At 40.9% G+C, this 9,197-nt stretch overlaps 1 non-coding gene across 1 annotated transcript; it reads left to right on the top strand.

Moving 5' to 3' along the window:
- The first annotated feature begins 222 nt into the window (after positions 1 to 222).
- trnai-aau (transfer RNA isoleucine (anticodon AAU)) lies at positions 223 to 296 on the top strand. Its single transcript has one exon. It is a non-coding gene; the product is annotated as a tRNA-Ile (tRNA).
- The last annotated feature ends 8,901 nt before the right edge of the window (positions 297 to 9,197 follow it).

The following is a 9,197-nucleotide window of genomic DNA, read 5'->3' as shown; positions in this document are numbered from 1 at the left end:
GGGAGGGGGCGGTCGCCTCCCAGTCCTCCTTTATTAAGAGTGTAGAAGGGTTTTCTGGTCTCCAGATGGAGGCGTGGGTTCAAATCCCACTTCTGACAGATTGATTTATAGCATCACCAGTGCTAGCAATTGCAAAAGTGTTCCTATCACACTTGTGTAATGCATTTTGCAGCCATATTACATAAACATGAGCAAATGCCTGGCAGAGAGATTGCTTTTCCTGGCTGGTTAGCTCAGTTGGTTAGAGCGTGGTGCTAATAACGCCAAGGTCTTGGGTTCGATCCCCACATCAGCCAAGGCCAATCCAAGGTGCTTTCCGTCTAGTACGAGTCCTGTTCTTTGAAAGTTTGAGACGAAACTCCCTGAAGGCAAGCGTAGTAGTGCACTTAAGCAGTGGTAGGATCCACAAAACTTCATCAAGCCGTGTCAAAGTCGGCCATCTACATGCACACGGGAAAATGTCCGTGCTTTGCTTTTCTCAGAACAATTCATTTGCATTCTGTCCTTTGATTGTTTCAACTCGTGGGCTCCTGCCAATTCCTTATTACACAGACTTGGATAGGGAAGCAAAGCCAGTGGCTTCAAGAATCAACGAAAGTTTCATGAATGGCACATCTAAGCCATGGTGCCAACCTGACATTGAAGTGTTTGTCACCTCGACTCGGTTGCATAAGTGTTGAAAGTCACGAAATCCCGCAATTCTGTGGCCTCATTCTCAATGGTATCATCTATAATACAACTCTCAAAAAAATAAGGGAACACGTAATCATCATAGCATAACACCAAGTCAGTTACACTTCAGGCATATCAATCTGTACAGTTAGGAAGCCTAAGCGGTTGTGAATCACTGTCTCTTGTTTTGGTGCAAATGAAAGTGACAGCAGGTGCACCGGAGAGAGGCAACAGCAAGACAACCCCAAAAAGGGAATGGTTTTGCAGGTGGTGGCCACAGACGATTGCTCTCTCCTTATCCTTCCTGACTGATTCTTCTCTAGTTTTGCCTTTTGCTAGTGTCCTTGTCACTACTGGTATTATGAGGCGCTCCCTGCAGCCCATTCAGGTTGCACAGGTAGTCCAGCTCCTCCAGTATGGCACATCCATACGTGCTATCAGAAGAACCAGAAGGACCAGTATCTGCTTTTTTGTGCGAGGAGGAACAGGAGGAGCATTGCCTGAGCCCTCCAAAATGACCTCCAGCGGTCTACTGGTGTGCATGTTTCTGACTAAACTGTCAGAAACAGACTCTATGAGGGTGGCATGAGGGCCCGTCATCCTCTAGTGGGACCTGTGCTCACAGCCCAGCACCGTGCAGCTCGATTGGTATTCGTGAAAGAGTCTGGAGGCACCGTGGTGAATGTTATTCTGTCTGCAACATCATCCAGCATGATCGGTTTGGCTGCTGGTTTGGAGAGAAACACAAAGTGCCCTCTGTGTATTCACTATGCAACCATCAACAACTCTGACCTGGTCATATATACGTCCCAGGGCATCATCCTGTGTCTGGTCCATAGCGAAATCGGAAACCCGGTTGAAGGCGGGATCCAGTGTCGGACCTTCCACTGGAAGAAGGAGAGAGGAGGTGAGTCCCAGAACTCGTTCCTTCCCCTGGGTCCAACAGGGTACTGTTGGCTGCTACACGACTGGAGTCAGAGGGAAGGCTGTCCCTGCCCCTCTCATCACCTGCAGTCACTAATGGTGATCGGTCCCCAGAGACATGTCCCAATTGTGCCCCAGCCAAATCAGACAATGAGAGCCTAGGATCTTTAATATTGGACAGAAATTGAGAGCAGCCGCAACACCGGGCAGTACGTTCAAAGATGATGAAGAAAGCCTCTGGGTCGTCCTCCGGTCCCATCTTTGGAATCTGCAGACCTGCCCAAGCCGAATTTGCTGCGGCCACAGCAGGGTTAGGTGCAGGAGCTGGTACTTGAAGTTGCTGGACAAGCGTCTCGAGAGTTTGTTGTTTTTGAGCCTGCAGCTTCACCACTGGGGCCAACAACTGTTCCACTGGAGACGCCTCCATAGCTGTCCTTCCGGGTACAGAGTTCAGGGTAAGTATGTCACAAAGCTTCCCCACATTAGCCACCAAATGTAAATGCCGGACACAATAAACGGAGAGAGTCTCGGGTTCCGGCGGTGTCCGAGCTTTATTGGGGTTCACAATAGTCCAACAGAAAAAAACACAAAAAGGGGAAAACAAGGCAAAACCAGCACACAAAACATCCAAACAGGGTGCTCCGGGCAGTCACAATAAAGTCTCCCTCGGGGAAGGAGAGGGATTAAATAGATGAAGCACACCTGCCAATGACGTCACAGTCGCCTCAGTGCTCATTGCCTGCAGCCGTGAGCTCACAAGCTGTCTGCGAAGCAGCGGACAACACGGCTGCAACACATGAGCACCTAATTAGTGTGCGTCAGCAGCAGCCATGCCGTGACAGACAGCGTCCTGCCAAAATCACAATAAGATGTATAAAAGTACAGAAAAACAAAATGTAATAAACTATAAATGATCTTTAATACATAGAACAAAAGAAAATAGGTTTAGTGTTTACAGATTCCTTTTTGGAAATACAATGACATGCATTACAAATGAGTTTTTACATTTTATTTACAGCTGGTGCTCATGTGTCACTGTGCCCCTCAGGCTGTGGCAGGCGGTGACATACTGGGCAGCCAGGGAGGCTGTGTGTCCCTCCTCCAGGAGGACTGACCATTTTTATTTTTTCTCAGTTTTGTCAAAGGTAGGGTGGCATTCATTATTTTGTTAAGGAATGTGTCCCTTATTTTGGGCATATTTATTGCATTGCAGGAGGAAGTGCAACTCTCTCTCTCTGTCTCTTTCTCTCTCTGTGTGCGTCCGTCTGTCACTGGAGGCGTTTGTCGTCCCCGTCCAGTGACTCCCTCTTAACTCCCCCGGCCCCCTGGAGCGTGACCTACAGTCGAAGGGAGCGCCTGAGGGCTGGTTGGAAGCATCTTGGACTCGGGTTCCTCTTCATCACCAGAAGGGGGAGCCGGAGTAGATTCCTGCAGAGATTGACACTTGTTTTTTTGTTTCAGCAGAAACAGTGCGGAGGCGACCCAAATCCTGGTGGGGGGAGGTGTTTAAAAAAAAAAAGTTTTATCTTCTTCATAATGACATTATCCTTCAAGAAAAGACAAAGGGCATCAGATGATCAATATGTTAATACATCTCTTATAATCTCTCTTTAAAATACCAACTATTACAATGTTAACCATACATAAACAAAACAACCTATGCTTTTGTTTTTAATGTTGCTAGATCTCACAGTGATAAAATAAGGAAGATATGGTTTAACCAAAAAACTTGATTTAAATTAAAGATAAGATTCTAAATAAGCTATCTTTTCTCTTCAGTCATGATGAGGAAAAATTTATAACTTGATAAATTTCATTCAGAATGACAAAGTTGCTCAATATAAGCGCATTTTTCAGAGTAACGTTAGCACAGCTTCCTACAAATTGTCTGATAGATAAGATTAAAAAAGAAATCAGCTATCGGCTATGTTACAAATGAGAATTATACTATTAATATTGTACATTTATGATCATTATGTTTGTAGTTTGGATATGTCGATAATATATTTGACAGTAAATGGGTTTTATACGGTGTGTCCAAAAAAACTAAACAAAAACCCATCCCAATTTGCGTTACGTGATCGGGACCACTCCGTGGACCACAGTGCCGAGGTCCGGACCACTCAGTCGCTGTGGTCCAGACCTTGGACCAAAAAATGTTACAACCCCTACTGCTCCGCTGTGTCAGTTGTTGCTGTAACTGAATCACAAAACTGGGTTTTGATGTGCTCCCCACGTGCGTGTTTACAACGTCACTGAAGAAAAAAATCATCGAATCTGGAACACTGACGAGAATTGGAAGAAGCCGTGGCTGTGGCTAACTGTGTCTGTGAGTAGTATAGATGGCAGCATCACTTATGTTGACAGCCGGAAGTCCCGCCCTCCCTATGTACCTTTGAACTGGAACTCCTCTCTCCTTCCCAGCACCCCACTGGGTTACTCTTTGACCCTCCCTCCTTATGTACCATTGAACCGGAACTCCTCTCTCCTTACCAGCACCCCCCTGGGTTACCATTTGACCCTCCCTTGTCAGCCATCTTGGATGATATCGGCCATTTTGGCTGATATCGGCCATTTGTAAGGTCATAGGTCATCTGGTAAGATGGTAGCCATTTTGTTAGGGTGACATCCGTCATGGTGAATGTCCAAGGGCACCTCACCCTGCTGGTGTAATGTTTAATAGCATAAACTGTGTTTTTAAGGTTATATTGTTTTATGATACTATTTTAGTAAATAAAAAGAGAATAAAAGTTTTAAATACAGATATATATATCAATAGGTTATATTGTTTTATGATACTGTTTTAGTAAATAAAAAGAGAATAAGAAAATAAAAGTTTTATATTTTATTTTAGGTTATAATGTGTTTTATGATTCGTTTTAGTAAATTAAGAAATAAGAAAAATAAAAGTTTTATATATATATATATATATATATATATATATATATATATATACAAGGTTATATTGTATACATTTGAGAAAAATAAAAGTTGTAAATACACATATATATTTTATTTTAGATTATGTTTGATTATACTGTTTTAATAAATTAAAAAATAAGAAAAATAAACGTTTTATATATATTTAAGGTTACACTGTTTTATGATACTGTTTTAGTAAATTAAAAAGAAAAAATAATATTTACCCAGAGTGGGATTTGAACCTACATGTGTTTTTAGTTTATATGTTTTATGATTAGGCTTAGGATGATACTGTGTTTGCAAAATAAAAAGGTAAGAAAAAATCGATTAAGAAATGTATAGACTTACATATATTGCATGTCATTACATATATATTTAAGCAAACACAGATAAACACACATACCTATATCTCTTTAGTTTATATTTATCAATAGACAATAGAGAACAACAGTGAAATGTATAGAATTATATCTGTTCATTTTGACCAGCACTGTACTTATTATATTTGTTACATTAGTGAATGCTCAAACGTAGCCTTAACATGTATCATATTTAAGAATATACTGCATTTCATTCCATTACACACACACACACACACAAACATATATATATCTTGTTAGGTTTTATTTATCAATAGACACTAAAGACATGCACACCACTTTTCTTAGAGAGACACAGTGAAGCACTTTTTGTGAATACTAATATGTAATAAATAATATATGTATATATGATTTGTTTGTGCTCAAATGTATAGAATTAATAAAATACACACACACACACACACACACACAATGGTGACTTTTATTGTGACAAACAAGCATTTTACAACATGGAACATAGTCAGAAGTAGAAAAAGATACTCCATGAAATGTTGTATAGATACTTGTAATCATTAATTTCTGGTTCACAACACCAACATTGGACAGAAAGAAACACTGACCTGTACGGAGTAATGTCATTTCCAGCATATTCCATATATATTCTATTCAGTCTTTCACTCTTGGCTTCTTTTTCAAAGTTATACCAGGTTCTGGCGACAAAGTACATCAGGTATCTATTGTAAATAAAGTGAGAAACACTTAAGTTTCTATTCCTTTGGAAATACCTTATTTTTCAAACCTACAAATACATGGTGACAACTGCAAGCATGACACACATACAAAACACAGAAATAGGGACCACATTGCAAGGATATAATAAGCACAAATGGTATTTTACTGCAAATTTTAAGTTTTGTAAAATTATTTATGTAACTTCTAGGAGTAATCTGCAAACTACATAGTGAAAATGCAATCAGTCTTCAGGAAACACACACAGCAGACTGAAATAAGCACAACGTCATATTTATATGAACCAAAACTGCATTCTACTAAACCCTGAAACTCTGAAAAATCACTACAAACTCTATGTTTTGTAAAATGGCTTATTTCACAGACACAGAAACAAATAGGCTCACCCTCAACATATTCCAACACTTACAAAAATTATGATGTAAACTTAAAGGTTTACCAGTAGTACAGGGGTATTATTAATCTATTCATGCAACTTTTAGACACTTGTCTAATACAGAGCTAACAACTGCATTGATAGCGGGTAGCAGGGCTTTGACAATGCTGTGCGGTGGGGTTTAAAATGACTTTGTAGTCCAGGGCTTCAAAACCTTACCCCATTTTAACATTTTCAAATTAGCCTCCAACCCCTAAAATACTAAGACATTTTTTTGTATCATATGTATCATGTTGTATTACTATGTACATTAATGTGGTTTATAATTTTGATTTAATTTGACATAATTTTATCATATTTTTAATTACAAATTCATATATATAAATAACAAATACTATATAATAATAGTAATAATAATGCAAAAACATATTAAGCAATCATATTTTTACTTACAAAATAATATATATAAAATAACAATATAATAATTTAATAATAATAATAATAATAATAATAATAATAATAATAATAATAATAATAATTTAAAAAAAATATTAAACAAAACTCACCCTGACTTTGTCACAACCTCAGGATGGGGAACCTCTGCTGTAGACCCTCATCCACTCTGTCAACAGTTTATAGGTGACATGTGCAGAAACATGAAAACTCAGTCTTGGTGGGGTGTTTCTGTCCAGTGGTCTGATCTGATACAACTTTCTACTACATTTCATATTCTATTAAAATAGAACAAGTTAGTAGTTCATAAAAAAGTGCTCCTGCTACTCTTATGAGTGTCTCTACAGCCCCTCATTGCTCCCTTGCATTACAGAGCATGACACGTGCTCTTCACATTGAAATTCACATTCATGTTGATGTAGGACTCGTCAACACAAAACTGTACAAAAATACATGAAATACATAAACAATACAAACATTAAGAACAGAAACCACTTTCAATCTGACATTTCACAGTATAGAAATTAAATAAGTTTGAATTACCTCATGGCTTTCCTCAGGCTCGGAGCCAGGCCCCATGTTGCCATCAGCGTCAGAAGCTGAGCGCTCTGTGTAAGGTTCAGAATATAGTTCAGCTGTGTGCGGTGGAGAGGGGAAATGGAGATGCAGAGCAGGCAGAGTGTCTGTGAGACGGGTCTCTGTCCTGCTTGTCCTGCAGAGCCTCTCTTATCTGAAATGGCACTGGACACAACCAAAGCAGCAACGTCCCACAGGCAACAGGTCCTTAAGAGAGAACACTGTCAAATTTAACATTCAATAAAAGTCCACAGTTTTGACCATTTTCAGTTGAATTAATCCTCCGCATCAAATGCATTGAGACCATACACAGCTTTCAGATGCCTTGTACTTTAAGATATGATGTATATTTAGGCTACCCTGTTATTGCTTGAATAAAATGTTATTTTATGAGAGCAGTAAGAAAAAGGGGGAACAAAGATATATAATTCAATTAATAATTTTAAGCACTCTTGCTATTAGAAATAACTAAGATGAAGGCCTAAACTGGCTATCTAGTAACTGTTTAAAAATAAATGGTTTTCCGTGAGTGTGCTAAAGAAATGAACTTCTCATTTCTGTCATTACAGTGAACTAACTGGAATACGTACAGCATACACCTAACAATTGCTAAGAATTAAATGCTTTTCTTTATGAAATGTAAGATTAGTGCTCAAAATAATTAGACATCTATATTTCTACCTGGGCTTGATTATGTTGACAGTTTATGGCTGTGCTTTGCCATTAATCCAGATTTCACCTTGTTCTCTATGGGTTGGTTTCAGAGCATGATTAGCACTAGTTTAAGTACATTACTCAGAATATGTCACTCACCATTGTTTGGTATACAAAATGATTTAGCCTGAAGGACAATAAAGCATTGGTATATAGTACTATACTAAGCTAGCAAAAGTAATTTACCCATGTACATAAACAACCTACAGTCTGAATTCAACCTTCTTGGCTCTGTCTCACATGTACCAACTTTTAAAATCTCAATTTGACTTACTAGTAAAAGTTACAAAGTGAGAGGGAATTAACCATAGACAAAGAACGATAGGTTGCATATGCAACCCCGGTTATCTGAGAAAAGAAGGACTGCCCAAGGGGGAGGGGTTTTCAGCGTGCATCGCTGGAACGCATCGAAGACTTTTGTCTATCAAAGCTGCCATTGGCCCTTGTGCCCGTCACTCAAACAGGACCCTTCCACTTCCTGTTTGTATAAAAGGTGATGTCTGCACAAGGACTTCCTCTTTTTGCCGGGAGCTTGAACTCCCGCGCGAGCTTGCAACCCTTGGGCAGTGCTTCTTTTCTCAGATAACCGGGGTTTCATACGCAACCTATCGTTATCTTTCGAGTCAGAAGCACTGCCCAAGGGGGAGGTGTTACAGTATAACCAAACCGTCGCAAGGGAGGAGGCAGCGAGCTGGTAAGAGAGCCTGCCCCGAGGCGAACCTACTAGGAGCCGTACCAACTCTATGATAGAACCACAGGGGCCCCTTGGGCCACATCTGGGCTGCTCAGACGCGAAGACCACAGTCACGCTGAACTGGGAAGAAATAAGCAATGGTGTATCCACAGGCAACAAGACCTTGTGCCTACCATGAAGCCTAGTAATAGCACAGGTCGCAGTCCGTTGAGCCCGTGCTCAACATACAGCGGGCTAAAAAACACATGCACTCCCACCTATAGAATGAACTGTATACAAGTCACAGTCCGGTAGGAAGGGATAACGGTTCTGCATTGCTTTTCCCAAGCATGCTCAACAGGGGCAGACAGGGATAGAAAAGCCAGGAGCCAGTGCCTAACAGGCTACTGCGACTCAGCTGAAGCCAACACCGGATTCCCAATAGAAGGAACTGAGCCCGTCACGTCCAGCCTGTAGAACCGAACAAAGGTGTGCGGCGAGACCCAACTCGCAGCCGCACAGATGTCTGCCAGTGGGGCGCCTTGGAAAAAGGGCCCACGACGTGGCTACACCTTGAGTCGAGTAGGCCACCAGGTGTTCAGGCACTGGGGCTCCAGTTGACTCATAAGCCGTGGTAATGGTGTCCACAATCCAGTGCGAGAGGCGCTGCTTTGAAAGCGCCCGGCCACAATCAATTGAACCGAACATCGAATGTCCTTGGTGCGCTTCAAATAGCACCTGAGAGCCCGCAGCAGGCACAACAGGTGTAGCCTACTCTCCTCCTCCGAAGAGAAGGGTGGAGGATGGAAAGCCATCA

The sequence above is a fragment of the Amia ocellicauda genome, chromosome 12, assembly GCF_036373705.1.
Source record: "Amia ocellicauda isolate fAmiCal2 chromosome 12, fAmiCal2.hap1, whole genome shotgun sequence".
NCBI classification, from domain to species: domain Eukaryota; kingdom Metazoa; phylum Chordata; class Actinopteri; order Amiiformes; family Amiidae; genus Amia; species Amia ocellicauda.
This window is presented reverse-complemented; position numbering and strand designations above follow the sequence as displayed.